Raw genomic sequence first — 18,334 nt, forward strand, 5'->3', positions numbered from 1 at the left:
TTTGCTAATGAATGTACTGCAACAGTGTATTATTCTGTGGCTGCCCTTTTATTGAGAAATTTCCTGGGGAGGGGAATACTTTTATGTGAATTTTATGAATTTGCTTCCTACTATATTCTTTGGGGCGCTGTCCTTAAAACTACTGGCATTCCAAAAGCCTCTGCATCGTTAACAAACTTAGAATCATGTATTTATTTCGGTGTTTTGAGATAGGGTCTCACTGTGTAATCCAGGCTGGCCTGAGTCTTGGATAGAGGACCCTGGTAACTTGCTGGACTCAAACTGGTGGGTGTCAGCTTTGTGGGCCAAGATATCCCAAGGGTGATATCCTCCTGATTAGCTTCTAGGCTGCTATTCTTACCCATGTGTGCCACCATATCCACCTAGCAAATCTGGATTTAGATGAATTGAATAAGCAGGGTTACACACGCCTGTGATCCCATCACTTGAGATGCAGAGGCAGGAGAATTTCCAGTTTGAGACACATAGTGTGTTCAAGGCCACCCTGAACTACATGGTGGCCCTGTTTAAAAAACAGAACACAAACAAAAATTATTTGAGTGAGGCCATTAGAAAGGTTTTTTCATGTGGCCTGCTGCTGATAAAAAAAAAGTGCAGTGATCATTGTAGGAGCACTATTTGCTATGGCCTTATTTTTTTTTTTTCCCTTTTTCTCGCTCACTTATTTGTGCTGGCCCGTCTGGTCTCACTTAAGAAAACCTTCCCAAATACAAGGTGGTGAACACATCCTGTCCTGTATCCAGAGCTTACAGTTACTTTTCCCACTTAAGCATTGGTGCAAATTGTTGTTTATCATGTGAGATAGGGGTTTAATTTCATTTTTTTTCCATATGAAAATGTGTTCCAAACTGGGCATGCTGGTGAGTGCCTGTGATCCCATACTCAGGAGGTTGAGGCATAAGGATTGCCATGAGTCCAAGGCTAGCCTGGGCTATCTAGGGAGAGCCTGTGTCAAAAAAAAAGAAAAAAATTAAAATAGAAAAAGATGAAAGGACAGAAAAGAAAGAAAAGTTAGTCTGTAGCTTTCATTTGTCTCCTTTTTAGTACCTCCTTTTTCCTAGAGGTTTATTAATGTGTTGTCTGACCTGGGCTCTGGCCTCCAGTGTTGGACTCTGTTGACTCTTGGACAAAGGCTTCATTCTGAGGAACTGTACTTCCTGTAGAGCCTCCTCCTGTTACATCCCTGCATTCTCAAGCCTCAACTCTTACCGACTTTTTCCTCTCCATAAATATTGAAAGTGGGCCTTCAAATTTCTTCAAGAAACCTCTTGGGATAGTGACTGGAATTACATTAAATTCAGCTCATAAATGTCTGTGGGGGAGTCCGGAAGAACATGGCAGAGAGATAGCAGCAGCCTCCGAGGCTCTCTGAGAAACTGCACTTGAAATCCAGGAATTGTGCCAGGCAGGAAGTCCTAGGCAAGGGGGGATATTCTTTGCCGACCCAGCAACGGACTAAATTAAGAGAAACCAACTAGAAACGCAATCCCGGTGATACAGCAGGAACACATAAGGTCTCAGCAGGGAAGCTCGACCCCGAGCCACTGGAAACTGTGATCTGAATTTCCTGCAGCCATTGTTGTTTCCCTGTCGGCATAGCGTGGGGAGGGAGGCGCAAAAGCTCGGAGAGTGGGAAGCTTTGAATGGAGTTGGGAGTGGGGCTGGCCGGGTCCCTGACCTGCGGTGAGTGAGCAGATCGGGACCCTTCCATAGAGAAGGAGGCTTCAGCAGAGGCATACTTGGACCGGGCAGACTTCCTGGGACGAGATGCTGCAGTGACTTCAGTCACATATCCCCCTCTCAAGCGGGATTGGTGGGGAGTGCCTGGCCTGCCAGATGCCTCTGGCTGAGATCCAGTAGGCTAGCCCAACTCAGGTCCCAGCTGCCTGGTGGTGCACCCTAGCAGTGAAGCCTTCAGTAGGTTGACCTGGAAGGGCAGGCCCAGCAGAGGCTGCCCAGGTCTGTGTCTCCCTGCTGCCGCTGTGGTGGGCAGGAACACTTAGCCGGCGCAATTCAAACAGAGTGTGGCCGACAGGGAAGGAAGCTGGGCCTCCTATACACACTTAAATATAAGGAACAAAGAATATGGGAAGAGGGAGCAACAAGAAAGGGTCCTCAGCCCCCAATCCGGAGAAACACGCAATAGCAGACACAGCACCAATAGACATAAAGCGCTATTTCCAGAGCCTCATAGACAAGTTCAGCAATGAAGATATCAATGACCTGAAGCAAGACATAAGCAGAATAGTTAGAGAAATGCTAAGCACCACCCAAGAAAAAACAGATGGTAGAATGGAAGAACAGAAAAAAAGGGGAGAATTGTTTGATGGAGAAAATAGAGAAAGCATAGAATATGTGAAGCAAGTTCAAAGAGATTACCAAGAAACTAAAAACTCTATCGAAAACTGGCATAACAGCTTGAAAGAAACTAAGGATAGATTATCTGAACTGGAGGGCAGATTTGTAATGTGGGAGCATGAAATGAAAAACTTCTTGAAAATAACAAAAAAAAAAACCAAACAGCAACAATACAAAAGCTAGAAGATGATAAGAGGATCTATAACTTAAGAATTAAAACATAAGACAAGAAGTGGGGACACAAACAAATGGACTACAAAAGCTATTCAGAGAAATAATCCAGGAGAATTTTCCTAATTTAGCAAAAGGTAAAGATACTCAGTTGTATGAAGCATACAGGACCCCAGCCACCTACAACCCAAACAGAGCTACACCCAGGCATATAATAATCAAAATTCCAGAAATCCAATATAAGAACAGAATATTAAAAGCCATCAGAGACAAGAAACAGTTCACTTACAAGGGAATACCCATCAGAATTACAGCAGACTTCTCGGCACAAACCATCAAATCATGAAGAGCGTGGGGGAAATAATTCAAGCTTTGAAAGATAATAACTTCCAACCAAGATTGATATATCCTGCACAACTGTCCCTAGAAATTGCTGGAAAAACAAGGTGCTTCCAGGATAAAGAGGAACTAGGGGAATTTGCAACTACTAATTCAACTCTACAGAGAACACTGCAGGATAGTCTAAAAAAGGAAAACACCAAGATTCCAGAAATAGTGGCAGAGATGCCACAATGAATGCAGCAGAAAACGAAATGAAGAAGACAAACTGACAACAAACGACAGAAAAAAAGCTCAACAAAAATGAGGCACAGAAGATCGGAAGGTAGGAACAGCAATTTTGGAGAAAACAAGACATCATAATAGCTAGTGCTGATTTAGTATCATCTTGTTTTGAAGTCCCATCAAACGTGTATTCTTCTGTCTCCATCGGTCTTAAAATGTTGTATCTTATTGGATTTTATTATATATGATAATATAAGCAAAAACCATTATAGACAAGGAGTTTGTATAGAAACCATTGTTCATTTTCTGTTAATTGGTCCTAAATACCCTGTAATAATGTCATTATCTTGAATAGTTTTATAGTATCTTGATATGTTTGGTGCTACAGTATACGAAGTTATACTCAAAGATTTCAAGGAAAGAGACACTATGGTAACTATATTTATGTCGGGATATCTTGTGGTGAAACACTATTTTGCTCCAATGGTTATGATTTGACCTGTGCTGTTCTGTTGTTATGCGCTCTTTTATCTCAATCCCCTTTTTTTGAATTATTTATTTTTTTAATTAAGGGGAAAATAAAAAATAGCAGGATACATTATAGTAACCTAGTTTGATTTCCTATTAACTTGATTTGAAATCCTGTATTGCCCTCACCATCTTGTTTTGACTGATTTTCCTCTATTCTGCTTTGCTTGATAGTACCAAGTTTGAAAGTACAGGCATAACTGTGAAGACAATAAGAATCATTATGACGCCCATTCTGAATGACGATTATTTTTTTAAAAAATCCTGTAATGTCTCCAATGCTTTGGTTTTATTCTTTCCTGTTTAGTTCAATTTTATTATAACTGCCAATTCTTCTTAAAATAGCAAGAGGCTGTATGGTAACCATTGTTGATCACCTTATATTTTGTTTTTACATTATCTATTATGTCCATCCTTTTGATTTGACTGACTCTGTTCTGATATGTCGCATTTGGTTTTACTCTCTTCAAAAAAAGTAATAAGAACTGTGGGAGTAATAAAACCCAAAATGTGTAATTGTCATTGTACAAAAAAAAAAAAAAAAAAAAGAAAGAAAAGAAAAAAAAGAAAAGAAAGTGCTCTAAAGGTTATAACTGCATATATGTTTAAGTGTATAAGATAGATAACCATATTACTGAGTGTTTTTTGGATCATTGAACAAAACTGTTTGCACTCTCACTGAAAGTCCACTTTATATGCTTCAATAATGTAACTTGAACAACTATTTCTAAGATGAGAATATGTAATCTATTAACTAGTGATTTCTTACTATTTATTTTTAAAATTTTGTATTACTTGTACCTTTTCCTGTTTTTTTCCTTTTTCCTTATCTGCTCTGGTTATAGCACTAGGATTACATTTCCAGTTGGTTTCTCTCAGCTTAGTTTGTTCCTGGGTCAGCAGGGTATATCTCCCTCGCTTAGGACTCCCTACATGGCACCATTCCTGGATTCTAAGCTGGGTATCTCAGAGAGAGAGGTCATTTTCTTTCAGGGCTTGGAATATTTCGATCCAGGCTCTTCTTGACTTGATAGTTTGTGTCGAGAAGTCTGCTGTTATTCTGTTGGGACTTCCTTTATAGGTTATCGGTTTCTTATCTCTAACAGCTTTTAATATTCTGTTCTTATATTGAATTTCTGGGACCTCAATTATTATAGGCCTGGGTATAGCTCTGTTTTGGTTATAGGTGGTTGGTTCTGTACGCCTCATACATCAGAATATCATTTCCTTTTCCTTTGTTTGGGAAGTTTTCCTTAATTATTTCTGTGAATAGCCTTTGTAGTTCTTTAGTTGGTACCCCTGCTTCTTCATTCACGTTCTTTATTCTCAAGTTATAGATCCTCTTGTCGTCTTCTAGCCTTTGGATTATCTATCCTTAGTTTCTTTCAAGCAGATTTGCCATCTTTCCATAGAGTTTTTAATTTCCTGGTCATCTCTTTGAATCTGTTTCATGTATTCTATATATTCTTTGTATTCTTCATCAGATGGTTCTCTCTTTTGTTTGGGTTTCTTCCTTCTTCCATCTGTGTCTGCTTAAGGGGTGCTTAGCATCTCTTTTATTAATCTTCTTATATCTTGCTTTACTTGGCTAAATATTTCCCTTTTGAATTCATCTATGAGGTCCTGAAAATATCTCTTTATATCCACTGGTGCCGTGTCTGATATTGCATGTTTGCTGTTCTCATTCTCCCTTGTATTTACCTGTCCTGGGTCAATTGTTCTCAGGGTTGGGACCTGGGGGCTTTTTGTTGTTTCTTCCTCTTCCCATCTTTTTTGTTTCTTCCAGGAAGCCCCAGTTTCTTTCTTTGTTGGTTACAATTCTTCTGAAGCATGCTGGCTAGGTGACCCTTCCCACTGCAGTGTGCTAGTGAGTTGCAGACAGGGGTAGCGTATGCTGGCATCTCCCCTCTGAATCAGTCAAACTGCTGAGGCTTCACTGCATTAGTGTGCACTGCTGCCACAGGGAATTGATTTTGGTTAACCCATTGGGTCTCAGCCAGATTGCGTGACCCAAGCCTAGCTCACTCCACTAATCCTGTTCGGGAAGGGAACAACTGACTGAAGTCAGTGCTGCCCCTTGTACCTGCCAGTGCTGCCCGGTCCCAGAATGTCATCCACCAGAGCCCTCCTTTCTGTGGAATGGCTCCACTCCTGTCACTCACCACACATCAATTTGGGCTCCCCACCAGCTCAGCTCTCTCTTTTGCTGACTGACCCCCTACTTCAGTGTGACCGCACCTCCAGTGAGTTGAAGTGGTGGGACTTCAGATGGCTTGGCACGTTGCCCACTGCAGTGGGAGCACTGAACCTTTATCTGTTCCAATAATAGCACTGGGAGTGTATGTTTGATTGCTTCTTCTCACCTTAGTTTCTTCTTGGGACAAGAGAATTCATCTCCCTCTGTAAGGTGCTCCCCATGCTGTATTATGTTGAATTCTAAGTTAACTATCTCAGGGAGCCTCTGTAGCCACTTGTTATCCATCTACCACGTTTGCTCGAATCCGACTATTGAGAATTTTAAGATGTGCATAATTGTGTTCTACTCCAATTCAATTCCAATATAAACACTGTCTTTCCCCCATCATCTTTGAAGCCTGGGTGAAGCTATGGCACCCATGATCCTGTTTCCCTCGGCTCTTGGGGATGTGATCACGGTATTGACTGTACAGACTGAGCGTTGGACCTCAACTCCATATGGAGAATACAGGTAAAGGAGACAGCAGAGTTAGTACTCCGCCCTCCTCTCTGCCCTCTGTCCTTGGGAAGAGCTCGTGCAGGCGGCCTCCCTCAGGATAGGTCTTTCTTCAGTTTAAATGACTCCTACATCACATGTGGGCACTCTGCCTCATGGGATTGAGCCATGGATTTGGAGGAGCAAGCTGGGCTGGGCCCCACTACCTTGGTCCTTTGCTTTGCTCCCATTCTGCTCAGCCAAGGCCACCTGGGCTCTGCATACCAGGGACATTGGAAAGCCAGCCTGTGAGTTTTTCAATTTATAGGAACAACCACCAAGGATGCTAGTAATAACAAGTTTCCTAATTTCCAGTTTTGGTTGCATAGTAACAAAAATTTCCATTTCCAAGACCAGTGCATGTAATATTGCATTTGGTGTGCTGTTTATTGATTCTCTGTAAACTTTTAATTTTCTTTTGAGATGGGATCTACCTATGTAATCCAGGCTGGACTGGAACTTGTGATCCTCTTGCCTCAGCCTCTCAAGTGCTGAGATCACAGGTGTGCAGCACCACACCTGGTTTCCCTCCACTTCACCCTGTGAGGGCATTCATAGCCCTCACTATTTGCTTTGTTTTCTTTGCCCTTTTCTCTTTGGAACCCTCCAAAACCTAGTCATGAAAAGTTGACTTATTTTATGGCCTACAGATTATAGCTTAGATGCTTAGCTAGCAGTTAGATTTAAATAGCATGTGACCTATTTACCCAAAATCCCCAAAAGACTCTCTCCTCCCTTAATTGGCCATAAAAACTATGGATGAGGAACAAATGATTTTATCTCAAGGTGATCATGGTGCCTGGTGTCTACATCCTCTGTATCAACTAACCAGATCTCTCAGAAGGTTTTGTAACATTCCAAAGCAGTGACGGAGCTGCAAAAGTGGTATCCATGGTAACCCCTTGATCTTGTGAACTCACCCATGAATATATAAGGGATCAGAATAAAGAAGTATATATTTATAAAACAAAACAAAACAAAACAAAAATCGGGGTTAGCAACTTTAACTGCCTGAATGTGCTGCTGATTGGTGCAGCTCCAAATAAAGCTCACTTATTTGTCAACTCTTGGTTTCCCATGGGTAACTTTCTCGAGGGTACTATTACATTTGGAGGGCCCAGCGAGATACACCCATGAGGAGAGCATCTTTGAGGGGGCTCCACTGTCTCTTTGTTCAACAGCTGGCACCTGGGTAGCAGGGAACCTTGTGTGACTTCAATCAGCCCTTCAGGAGCGGTTGAAGGGGTGGATCCTCTGGCCACAAGACTGAAACAGCTAAGTACTTGTCCCTGACCAAGGTAAGCACTTTTGGAATTTGGTTTTGGTTTCCTCGTTTGGCAGTTAGCATATGGCTTGATCAGAGTTTGTTTTGTGACAGCATTTGGTTGTTCGTTGAACCTGAGAAGAGCCTAGCACACGAGACGTTTTTGCCTGTCAGGGAATTTTTCTCTGAGTCTGTACCAAATTTGAGGTCGGAGGCAGAGCATTTCTCCCCAGGATTATTTGCCTTTTGTGTGTGGAGCGTATGTGTTTGTAGCACACCACTGGCAGAGGTCACCATTGCCATCTTTTCAAGCTTTGTGAGCTCTGGATTTTTGCTCTTGTTTTAGGCTGGAGTGGCTAAATTAAAAACAAATAAAGAAAAAGTGGCTCACCCTGTGCAGACCTGGACTTCCGGTGGCTGAGCCTCGATGGTGGAGCTCAGGCCACATGGTGAGAGTGCCCACCCTCTGTGGAGGGAATGTTTTCCCTTTTCTAGTTCCTGTTTTGCCTCTGCAGGAAATGAAGGTGCTGGGACCTGAAGGAGTAATTGAAATCATTTTTGTAAGTAACCTGTTTAACTCCGGTGATCTGTATAACTAAAAACTCAGAATCCCCCCATTCTTTGAGCAACCAGATCCTCTGATTAACTTGGTTATATCAGTGTTTAAGACTCGCATCCCTGTTGGATTGACTGTCAGCAATTGCTCTATACTCTATTTACCTCGGAGGAGAGCAAAAAGTATGCAAAGAGACAAGAGGTTGTATAAAAGTAGAAAGCTCAGGAGGAACAGACGAAGGTGATGTTTGCAACCCAAGAAAAGGAGGCACAGACAGGGATAAGAAGTAAAAGAGGGGTAAAAAGTGGGCCCAACAAGGAAGGAGATGAATTTCACTGGATCCCAACCAGCGTGCCTTTGGTAAGGAGATGGGGCGTCTCAAGTGGGGATGCCCAAAGCTGCTACTAAGAAAAAAGTAAAATGTTAATGATGAAAGTTTTAGGCTAATTAGGATGGAATTTCTAGGCTAATTGGGTCATGGGTTCCTGTCTCTCACCCAGGTAATCCATGTTACCTGAGAGGGTCAGGGGAAAACCTGTTAAGGTCTTGGTAAATGCAGGCATTGATGTACTAACCCAACCAGTGGCCCCACTTCTAAGTAACCAAACAGTGTACAGAGAGGGACTGGCCAAGCCTCCACTTGTTCTTTCTGTGAGCCTGGACAAGTCTGAGTCAGACAACAGACATTCTTCTGTGCTTACACCCGATTGCCATTTCTCCCTTCTGGGTCAAGGCCTTCTTCACAAACCGTGAGCTCAGATTTCTTTTTTCCTTTGGAAACTTTTTTTTTGGTGCTGGGGATTGAACTCATGACCTTGCACTCGCCAGGCGGGCCTTATGCCGCTGAGCTAAATCCCAGGCAAGGTTTTTTCTTTAAACAGCAGGCACTTATTTTTCGATTTGGGAATTCAAATTAACATGACTTCCAAGGAACTCTCTTCTGAACAAGAAGAAGAAATAAATGTTAAAAAAAAAAAGGTGGTGGTGCTGCGGCCTCTCCAGGGGGAGAACCACCAGCCTCTCCTGAGATCCGCGCCCTGTTTGAACTTAGGGTGCTGGGAAACCAAGCAAGCAACCTCCCTCCCTGCTAAGCAATAGTGAGCCTACTGGTGCACAGGCTCTGAGAGTCACACATTCCACTTCCCCTACCCCACTTCTCCTGCCCCCTGTTAGCAAATGGGAACCAGAGATCTGAGCACCTCTTGGGAGGTTGACCCTAGCAAATGAGGGGGCTCTCTTTCTACCATCTCTTTGAAGGCAAATATTTTTATTACTGTTTTGCTTTATTCTGATTAATGGTACTGCTGTATTCAATATTCTGTTCTGATAAGTTCTATAATGTTCTGTATTTTATTTTATTTTATTTTATTTTATTTTATCAGTACCGGGGATCAAACTCACGACCGCATGCTTACAAGGCAGGTGCTTATGCCCCTCAGCTAAATCCCCAGCTTTTCATTTTAGTTTGATATATGTGATTGAAAGTACAACTATTGTGAAAAAAAAAGGTGGTGGAAAAATCACTTCATGTCTTCTGCAGCTTCATATTAAGATAAGGGTATCATAAGGATGCAGTCCTCATAGTGTTAGGCTGATAGCTAGCTGAAGAACAGTCTCTCGGCACACTTCAGTAATCCAGCCTGCACCGGATTCGATACCCCACAGTATCTATATTTATGACCAGTGCTTCAATCTAGAAATAATGCTTCCGTGATAATGTTTGTATTTCTTTGTTGTTTCCTTCTTGCCTGCCAGCCAAAAGGAATTTGGTTTGAATCTTTATGTTTCTTTAATAATTTGCTTTTTTCCTAAATACCATCACTGTAAAAAAAAACAGTTGAAGTGAGTTGCCACCTTAAGGAAAAAAATATACTTTGCTTCATCAATATTAAAAATTAAAGGTACTCTTACTTTGTCTTTTTAAATTCACAGTGTTTTCTCAATATTGTACTTTGAACTGTGGGGTGTTTACTATGCTCCTGTTTGAAACTGACTTATTAATGGAAGTGTAATGTGTAGCACTTTTTTGCATCGCCGAGCATAAGCTATTTAGCCTCATATATTTGCCAATTATATAATTGGTGGGTATTTTTAAAGTGTGTTGTTTTTGGGTCATTATTTTTAGAGGCCACTGACACAATGTTTTTACGTCAATGATCATAACTAAACAACATAATTCTCTATGTGACTTATAGAGATCAATATTATTTTATATTATGTTAGGTTATTACTCCTGGCTCATGCTAAAGTTTGCAGGAATCTTTTAAATTTTATAAGCTTATGGGTTTCACAGACTACACTAATTCATTTATTTTTATATTTTATTTTATTTTACTGGTACCAGGGATCGAACTCATGACCACAGGCTTGCAAGGGAGGTGCTTATGCCGCTGAGCTAAATCCTCAGCCCCGACTACACTAATTTATAGATGTAAAAAGATTTAGCTACTTAATAAACTTCTCATGAATTTCATTCAGATGGAAACTCCTTTGAAGATTCTCTAAAATATCTACTAGTAAAATGACGTATGAACATTGCGTTGGTTGACGGCTTCTTGATCTTCTGCTGAATTTTTGTTTTAGGGAGTTTAGTTTCTTGGGGAGTAAGATAAAAAATGCTTCTAATCTTTCCAATATCAAATCTTCAATTAGGATTATTTTTAAAGATCCCAATATGGTCAAAGGGAAGCAGCCACAGCCGTCCTATACAACGGATTTAAAGAAAAAATTCAGTCATATGGCTATTTTCTTGAATGAATAGTTTGAGTAAAATTAACCAGTTCAGCACGGCCTACAAAGAAAATTATGGAATTACTTTTTTGTTGTTGTTGTTTTTGGTACCAAGGATCAAACTTCTGATCTTGTACTTGCAACGTGAAGGCGGGTGCTGTGCTGCTGAGCTAATGCCCTAGAATTGCATTTTCTTTGAAAATCTTTTACCATGAGAAATCATGTCAGGAGGACCGTAAGCTGGCCACAGACCTTGCTTTCAGAGGCCTCCTTCTTTGGCTCTTACTCATGAGTACTTTGAGGTTTACAGCAGCTGATCTGCTTTCTCTCCTTTCCCAAAAGCTTTAAAAAAGGACTACAGTTTACTTCTCCCCTGCCAAAATTTGGGAACCACAGGGAAGACAGAAAAGAACACAAAAGAAGCTGCTGTAGTGGAGCATGGTGGTGCCTTCTGGAGGCAGAGGCAGGAGGATTGTTGTGAGTTTGAGACCAGCCTGGGTTACAAAGTGAGCTCAAGGCCAGCCTCACTGCATAGTGAGCCCCTGTCTAAAAACAACAACAACAACAACAAAAAAGAACTCTTGCTATAAACACCACTTCCGACTCTTGGTTTGGCCATTTCCATTAGTTGACATTACAAAGATTTGCACCTTGTTTTGTTTTGATTTAGCTTTGTTTTTTAAATATTCATTTGATAAGACAATGGACAGTAACAAAGGTTTTCCCTCCACAAACTATAACTTTATCAAGTCAAACTATTTATTTGCCCCAAAAATAGTATATTTTTAAGATCATCAGTAATGGGTATGTGTCAAAACTAGGCTATTTTTTGTTTTGAAAAAAAATTGACAAGTGTGTGGCTTTTGTTTTATTTTCTGGCGCCATGTTCCATTTTTTGCTAAAAAAGTTCTTTCTGGCCAAGTTTTTTATTTTTTTTTTAAACAGTACCAGGGATCCAACTCATGACCGTGGGCTTGCAAGGCAGGCACTTATGCCACTGAGCTTAATCCCCAGCCCTCAGGCCAGTTTTGAAAACAGATTTTTAAAATTTATTTTTATTTTAAAGGTGGTCAAATGAAACACAATGAAACAGAACAAAACAGGATGGAAGAAAGCAGTGCAAGAGGTACAAATTTCAAAGCTAAATGACTTGAGATCTTCACTATCTATCATATTGTCTCTTGTTTCCTTCCAAATAATTGTTCATGTTTTCGTATACAGAAATTCATGCAAAACAACATAGTATAAAACTGATCTGAACAGAATGAGGAAGGCATTTTAGGTCTTCCAAACCAGTCAACAGGGAAGTCACTAATGGCCATGTAGAGTCTCTCGTTCTCTTCAAAATAGCTGTCCATACTTTCATGTATATTGAAGTTCAACAAAACAAAACAGATGAAAATAACACCATTAATTAGAACAAAGCAGGGATAAAAGTATTTGCCTTCAGAGAAATGGTAGAAGCAAATCCCCCTATTTGCTGTATTACCTATGGTCAGTCTGTCAAGGGATGTCCAGGTCACTGGCTCCCACTTGCTAAGTGGGGAGAGAGGCCGTGCTGGGATGGGGTTGGTGGGGGAGAAGATGTTATGTTTAATTCTCAGCCCGAATGCTAGCATGTTCACAGCCCCTCACTGGGGGCGGGTTTGTTTGGTTTCCCAATGCTCCAGGTCCCAGCATGGTGCAAGTCCCAGTAAATGCCAGTGGCTCCCTTCCTGGGCTGCCGGAGCCTGCCACACTCACAGCTGCTCACCAGGCAGGGAGGGGTTGCTTGGTTTCCTGGTGCTCCAGGAGATAAACAGATTTTTTTTTTTTTTTTGTCTTTTTTGAGATGAAATCTCACTGTGCAGTTCAGGATGGCCTCGAGCTAACTTTGTAGCCCCAGCTGGTCTCAAACACAATGATCCTCCCTCCTAGGCCTCCAGAGTGCTGGGATTACAGATGTGAGCCACCACGCCCAGCAGAGGAACAAATTTTTAAGAGTAAAAACACCTTTAATTTGCTTTAACAGTATCTCCTGTAAAGAGATACACTTTATAAAGTTTTTTTTTTTGTACCAGGAATGAAACTCAGGACCTTGTCCTTGCCAGGCAGGTGCTGTGCCAATAAGCTATATCCCTACCTATAGACGTAGGCTTACAGGTGTCCTTACAATATCAAAACACAAGATTCATTCTAGAGTTAAATTACCAATCTTAATTGGTATTATCTGGGCCTGGGGGTTTAGCTCAGCAGCATAAGCGCCTGCCTTGCAAGCAGGCAGTTGTGAGTTCGATCCCCAGTACCGATAAAAAATATCTGCTTCCATTTTTAACTTGGAAGTTAACTTGTTGCTAGAAGATACTGGTTTTTAGAAATGTCCAGTTGAAATAGAACTGTTTGCAGTCTCACTGTTTGAATATCCACTTTGTATGCTTTAATTTTGTAACTTGAACAACTATTTCTAAGAGGACAATAAGTAACTTATCAACTAGTGATTTCTTACGGTTTATTTTTTTGAAATTCTGTATTATTCCTACTCTTTTTTCTGTTTTGCTTTTTTTCTCTTTAAATAAAATTTAAAAAATAATAAAAGTAAAAAAAGAAATGTCCAGTTTAAAAATGTAAGTTATCAAACAATATAGCAAATTTATGTAACCATGTTGTATTGTTAAAAATGTATTTTTGTTTCAATTTTATTTTCTTATCAAGGGTACTGTGAAAATTAAAATCTTTTGTAACTGTTGCTTAGAAATAACTCAAATAAGTTACAAAAAAGCTTTGTCCAGAGACTTCATCCCTTTCAGCCAAAAAAGTCCTAAAATCTCCCTGTTACAGCATGTAGATTGTTTGCTTTTGACCAGGAAGGAACTAAGAGGTTGCTGGGACTGTTCCAAGAAGAAAAGGTATCAGGTTTCAAGGAAAAAGGCTCAAATTTGTTGCAAACCGCTAGGTTTGTGGGGTTTATGTTAAATAATACAACACGGGTCCTGCGACTTCATGTATTCCAGCCTGGGGGTCCAGGGCCTGAGGGGACCCATTACCAAGAAGGGACTGAGGAAATTCCTGGGAACTATAGGATACTGTTGGCTTTGGGTCCCTAATTTTGCGACTATTGCTAAACCTCTGCAGGAGGCCTTAAAAGGCGAAGAAAACACTCTCATATGAAAATGAAATCCTGAATGGCAGGCAGCCTTCAAGGACTTCAAAACAAAAAACCAAACAACCATACTAAGTGCCCCTACCCTAGGGCTGCCTGACATCACAAAACCTTTCCAGCTATTCATTCATTAAAAAAAAAAAAGGACTGCTCAGGGCATCCTAGCACAAATTTTGGGATCTTGGAAGTGGCCTGTGACATACTTGTCTAAAGGCTGGACCCAGTGTCAGTGGGATGGCTCTCTTGTCTATCCTCAGCAGCTGCCACAGTACCAATAAAGAAAACAAGCAAACGGACTCTGGGACAAAGTATAAATCTGTACCACACACAGTAGAGACTTTGCTGAGAGGGCCTGGTGGTGAGCAGCTCTTGAGAACCAGGTCCAATATCAGGGGACCTTGTTAGAGGATTCCAGACGAACCGTTAGACCTATTCAGACCATTAATCTGTCTCTCTTTTGCCCTCTTCTTGGAGCCCATCTGAACATAACTGAGCCAATGTCATTGAGAAGGTGTATTCGCCTTAGTCAGATCTACAAGACAACCCTCTCCAGACCCCAACTTGATTTTATTCTCTGATGACAACAACATGGTAGCTGATGGGGTCCAAAGGCGGAGATGGCAGTCATCGCCTTGGATCAGAGGGTCCCCTCAGAGCCTTTGCCTCCTAGATCCTTCTAGGAGCTGAGCTAATGGGCTGAGCTAATGGCACATTGCTCTGGAGGAAGGGACAGACAGAAGGGGAAGCATCTCTACTGACCCCCGATGCGTTTGCTACCCTGCAGGTTCATGGCGCCATCTACTGGGAAAGAGGCCTCTTGACAACAACAACAGAAACAACAAAAACTTAAAAACTCCCCAGGAGATTTTAAACCTGTTCCAAGCGGTCTGGCTGCCCTCTAAGATGGCCAGGAGGCACTGTCCAGGGCATCAGAGAGGGGAGTCAAGAGATGCTCAGGAAAACTGGAGAGCCAACAAGGCTGCTAAACAAGTGCCTTGGGCCCGCAGCTTCATTTGGCTGCTGTTTTAATGCCCCTGTACTCAACCCACCCCAGTATTCCCAGAAAAAACTTAAGTGGGCAAAGGCGGAGGAAACCACTAATGGGTGACGGGTTTTTCCAGGAGGAAAGACTTTTCTCCTTAAAACTCTTGGACTTTGTGTAATACAAGACATAGCTGCACCCGCCTGGGGAAGATGGCCATTTCCAATTTGCTTGGTCGTTATTTCTTTGTACCCAGACTTTGGGCTTCCTGTGCCTCAGTAGCTGCTCCTTAGGAAGCCTATGCCTGTAGCAGCCCCGCTGTGCATCCTCAACAGCAGCCGGGTGTCCAAAGGCAAGGGGCTTTGCTATCTGAGGACGTTAAGGTTGACTTTATTGAACTAAAACAACTAACACTAGACACAAAAGTTAGCTGCTACTTGGGTTGGATGGAGGCATTTCCAACTAGGACTGAAGGAACTAGGAAACAGGTTAGAGCCGTGACAGACGTGACTGTACCCCGGTGCGGGCTCCCCATACATGAATATATATATATTCATGAGGTCAGCAGCTTCAACTGCCCAAGTTGACTGCTGATTTCTGCAGCTCCAAATCAAGCTCTCTTGTTTCTTGACTCTCGGTTTCCCGTGGGTAACCCCTGAGTGTGCTGTTACAATCTAAGAACACCACGCTGGACCCAGCCAGACCCTGCCCTTGTCCGGGAGGGCAGGGAGGAGTCTAGCTTTTCATCTGCGCCTAGAGAGGAAATCGAGGGTGTGAAGTCCTGCAGGAGTGAGAGATGTTGTCCGGTGACTACAGGTTCTAAATCACACCTTTGGGCTACAGGAGAAAGGGTGGGTCCTGGGTCTTCCAGGCGAGTGGAAAAAGGATCAATTTTCTGTGACTGGAGGAGGAATTCACGTGGGGGTGGTTGAATAGAAGGAGAATGGATTAATTCAAATCCGTCTTACCTCAGTTTCAAATCACCTGTTCCACCCGGGTGGTCCCACTCCCTTCATTCTTTCTGACTCGGAATTGTACCGTCTCTGGAAAGCTCTCCATGTCTCCTGATGCAGGCTGTCTTCTGAACACTCCCCGTGGGAGCGTCTGATTTCCCACTGGCTAGGGGCGGAGGGGATGGGAGCTCTTTGGAGCTGGGTCTTGGATGCCCCCATACTGGTGTCCCTCAGGGCAGGGCCACAGCTGGATATGGTTTCTCCACCCTGTGTGGTTGTGAAGCTGAGCAGTCGCCACAGCCCAGAGCAGATTTTTATCACTGCCAGAAGGATTGCTTGTACAGCGTGGAGCTGCTGTGTGTACATAACACATCTTCAGCCCTCTGATTCCCCCTGCCTTCCCTCCTCCTCTCGTCTCTGAATCCCCTTTCCTCTTTGAGAAAGTTCTGTCTTCCTACTATCCATCCTTCTTCTTTTTTTGGTAGATCCGATTTGTTTACTAGACCTTGAGTGAATCTTGGTAGACTGTGTGAAAGAATTGGGTCATCTAATCTCTTGTACCAATTTTGAGAGCTGAGCTGTTCTGAGTATTTCTCCCTTTTCTTTTTTTAAATCACGTGAGATCAGTAACGAGAACCTGAAAGTCTCTTCTCTTTAAAAATTAGTAGTTGACACTTTTTTGCTCATTATTTCTTGGTCAGCCAGCTAGAGGTTTATCCAAATTACAGACCATTTCAAGTAGGTAGCCCTCTGTTTCACTGGGTTTCCCCCCAACACGCCTTGTTTGAAGTCCGTGGATTTACATGCTGATCCTTACTGCTCTCTCCCTCCCTTTCCGTCTGCTTCCATTGGACTCAGCTTGCTGTTCTCCAGTTTGTTTAGGCGACATGCTTAGCTCACTCCATGCTTTGCGTTGCCCTCTGGAGCAACTTTCCTTGTAATGCAAACATTTAGGGATTGTGTCTTCCTTTTCATTCATCCGGAAATGTCTAATTCCTGCTGAGTGTTTTTCGACGTGTGTTTTTCAGAGACGTGTAATCCCCACACGTTGGGGCTTTCCGGCTGTCTTCCTGTTATGCTGTCTTCTGCAGTGTCACTGTGGCCGCAGAGCACCTGACGTACAACTTCTGACTTCCTGATATTTACAAAATCCACGTGTCAGGATGAGCATTTCACCTGAGCTTCAGTGCACCGGGGGCCTTTACTGTAGCTAAAGAAAGTTTCAGAGGAAGTCTCTAGTGCTGAAGGGCAGCTGCAAGTTGGTGTAGAAATACTTTCATTTCACTTTTGTTGAGGAATAACCAGGGGAAAGTGCAAATGCAGTCTCCCAGTGCCGTAAATTACACAGCTGAGTTTCCCATATTTGGGAAATTGCAGGAGTCAGCATATTCTCGGTGCAATGGATAAACCTTGCCCTGGGGAACCATCTTCATGATCATATCATCTTCCCTGCCAGGTAAGTACATTGTCTGTCTTTTACTTTGCTCTTTAATTACACTTCAGATTTCTCATATACGACAAATCACGTGATATTCAAGCTTACCTGCCTGATTTATTTCACTGAATGTTGTGGTCTAAAGGTGCATTTGTTTTCCCATATGTGACTTACGTTTGTTTGTCTTTATGGCAGAGTAGTACTCCATTGTCTATAAATACTACGTGTTCTTTGTCCATTCACCTGTTAGTGAACATACAGGCTGCTCTCAAGATGTAGCCGGTGCGATTGGTGCTGCTGTAAACTATGTGTGCAGCGCTGTGCTTACAATGTCTTGAATTCTTTTACGAGCATATTCAGGAGGGGAATAGCTCCATTCCAATATGGAAAATGTGAAGCACTCATTTCCCCCTGTTCCTTCCTCCTGTCTCTTCTTCATCCTCCTCTTCCTCTTCCATTCCTCTTGTCTTCTCCTGTAGATGCTCTCCCTTGGACCCAGGGAAAACACTTAGCCCCAGTGACAGAATAGATGGGAGAAGAGAGTTCATGGCGTCAACAATTAGGTGAAGTTCAATCCTTAGGGCCACTGTGTTTCCTCTTGCCTGGTGGCTGCTCTCACAGTGTAGGATTACTTCTTTTTCTGCTTTTACTTGGCCCAAAATTTCTCTGCAGAGCTTAATTCTTTTCTTACCTTTAGTAAAACATTGGTATCACTATAAAACAAAACAAGTTTAAGCTTAATTTTGTTGTGCATGATGGAGTAGACTAGACTTGTATTTATTTTGCTTGCTTTTTAATTTTGTCTTTTATGAGTCAGTGTCTCACTATGCAGTTCAGGCTGTACCTGAACTGCATAGTGCTCACTTTGAGCTCACTTTGTAGCCCAGGGCTGGTCTCAAACT

At 42.2% G+C, this 18,334-nt stretch overlaps 1 non-coding gene across 1 annotated transcript; it reads right to left on the reverse strand.

Annotated features, from left to right (window-relative positions):
* Nucleotides 1-17,301: 17,301 nt before the first annotated feature.
* On the reverse strand, nt 17,302-17,461 carry LOC111755406 (U1 spliceosomal RNA). Its single transcript, XR_002789957.1, has one exon. It is a non-coding gene; the product is annotated as a U1 spliceosomal RNA (small nuclear RNA).
* Between the last annotated feature and the right edge of the window lie 873 nt (nt 17,462-18,334).

This window comes from Cavia porcellus, unplaced genomic scaffold (assembly GCF_034190915.1).
Source record: "Cavia porcellus strain 051 isolate PalLab524CR breed Dunkin Hartley unplaced genomic scaffold, mCavPor4.1 scaffold_7, whole genome shotgun sequence".
Classification (NCBI taxonomy): Eukaryota; Metazoa; Chordata; class Mammalia; order Rodentia; family Caviidae; genus Cavia; species Cavia porcellus.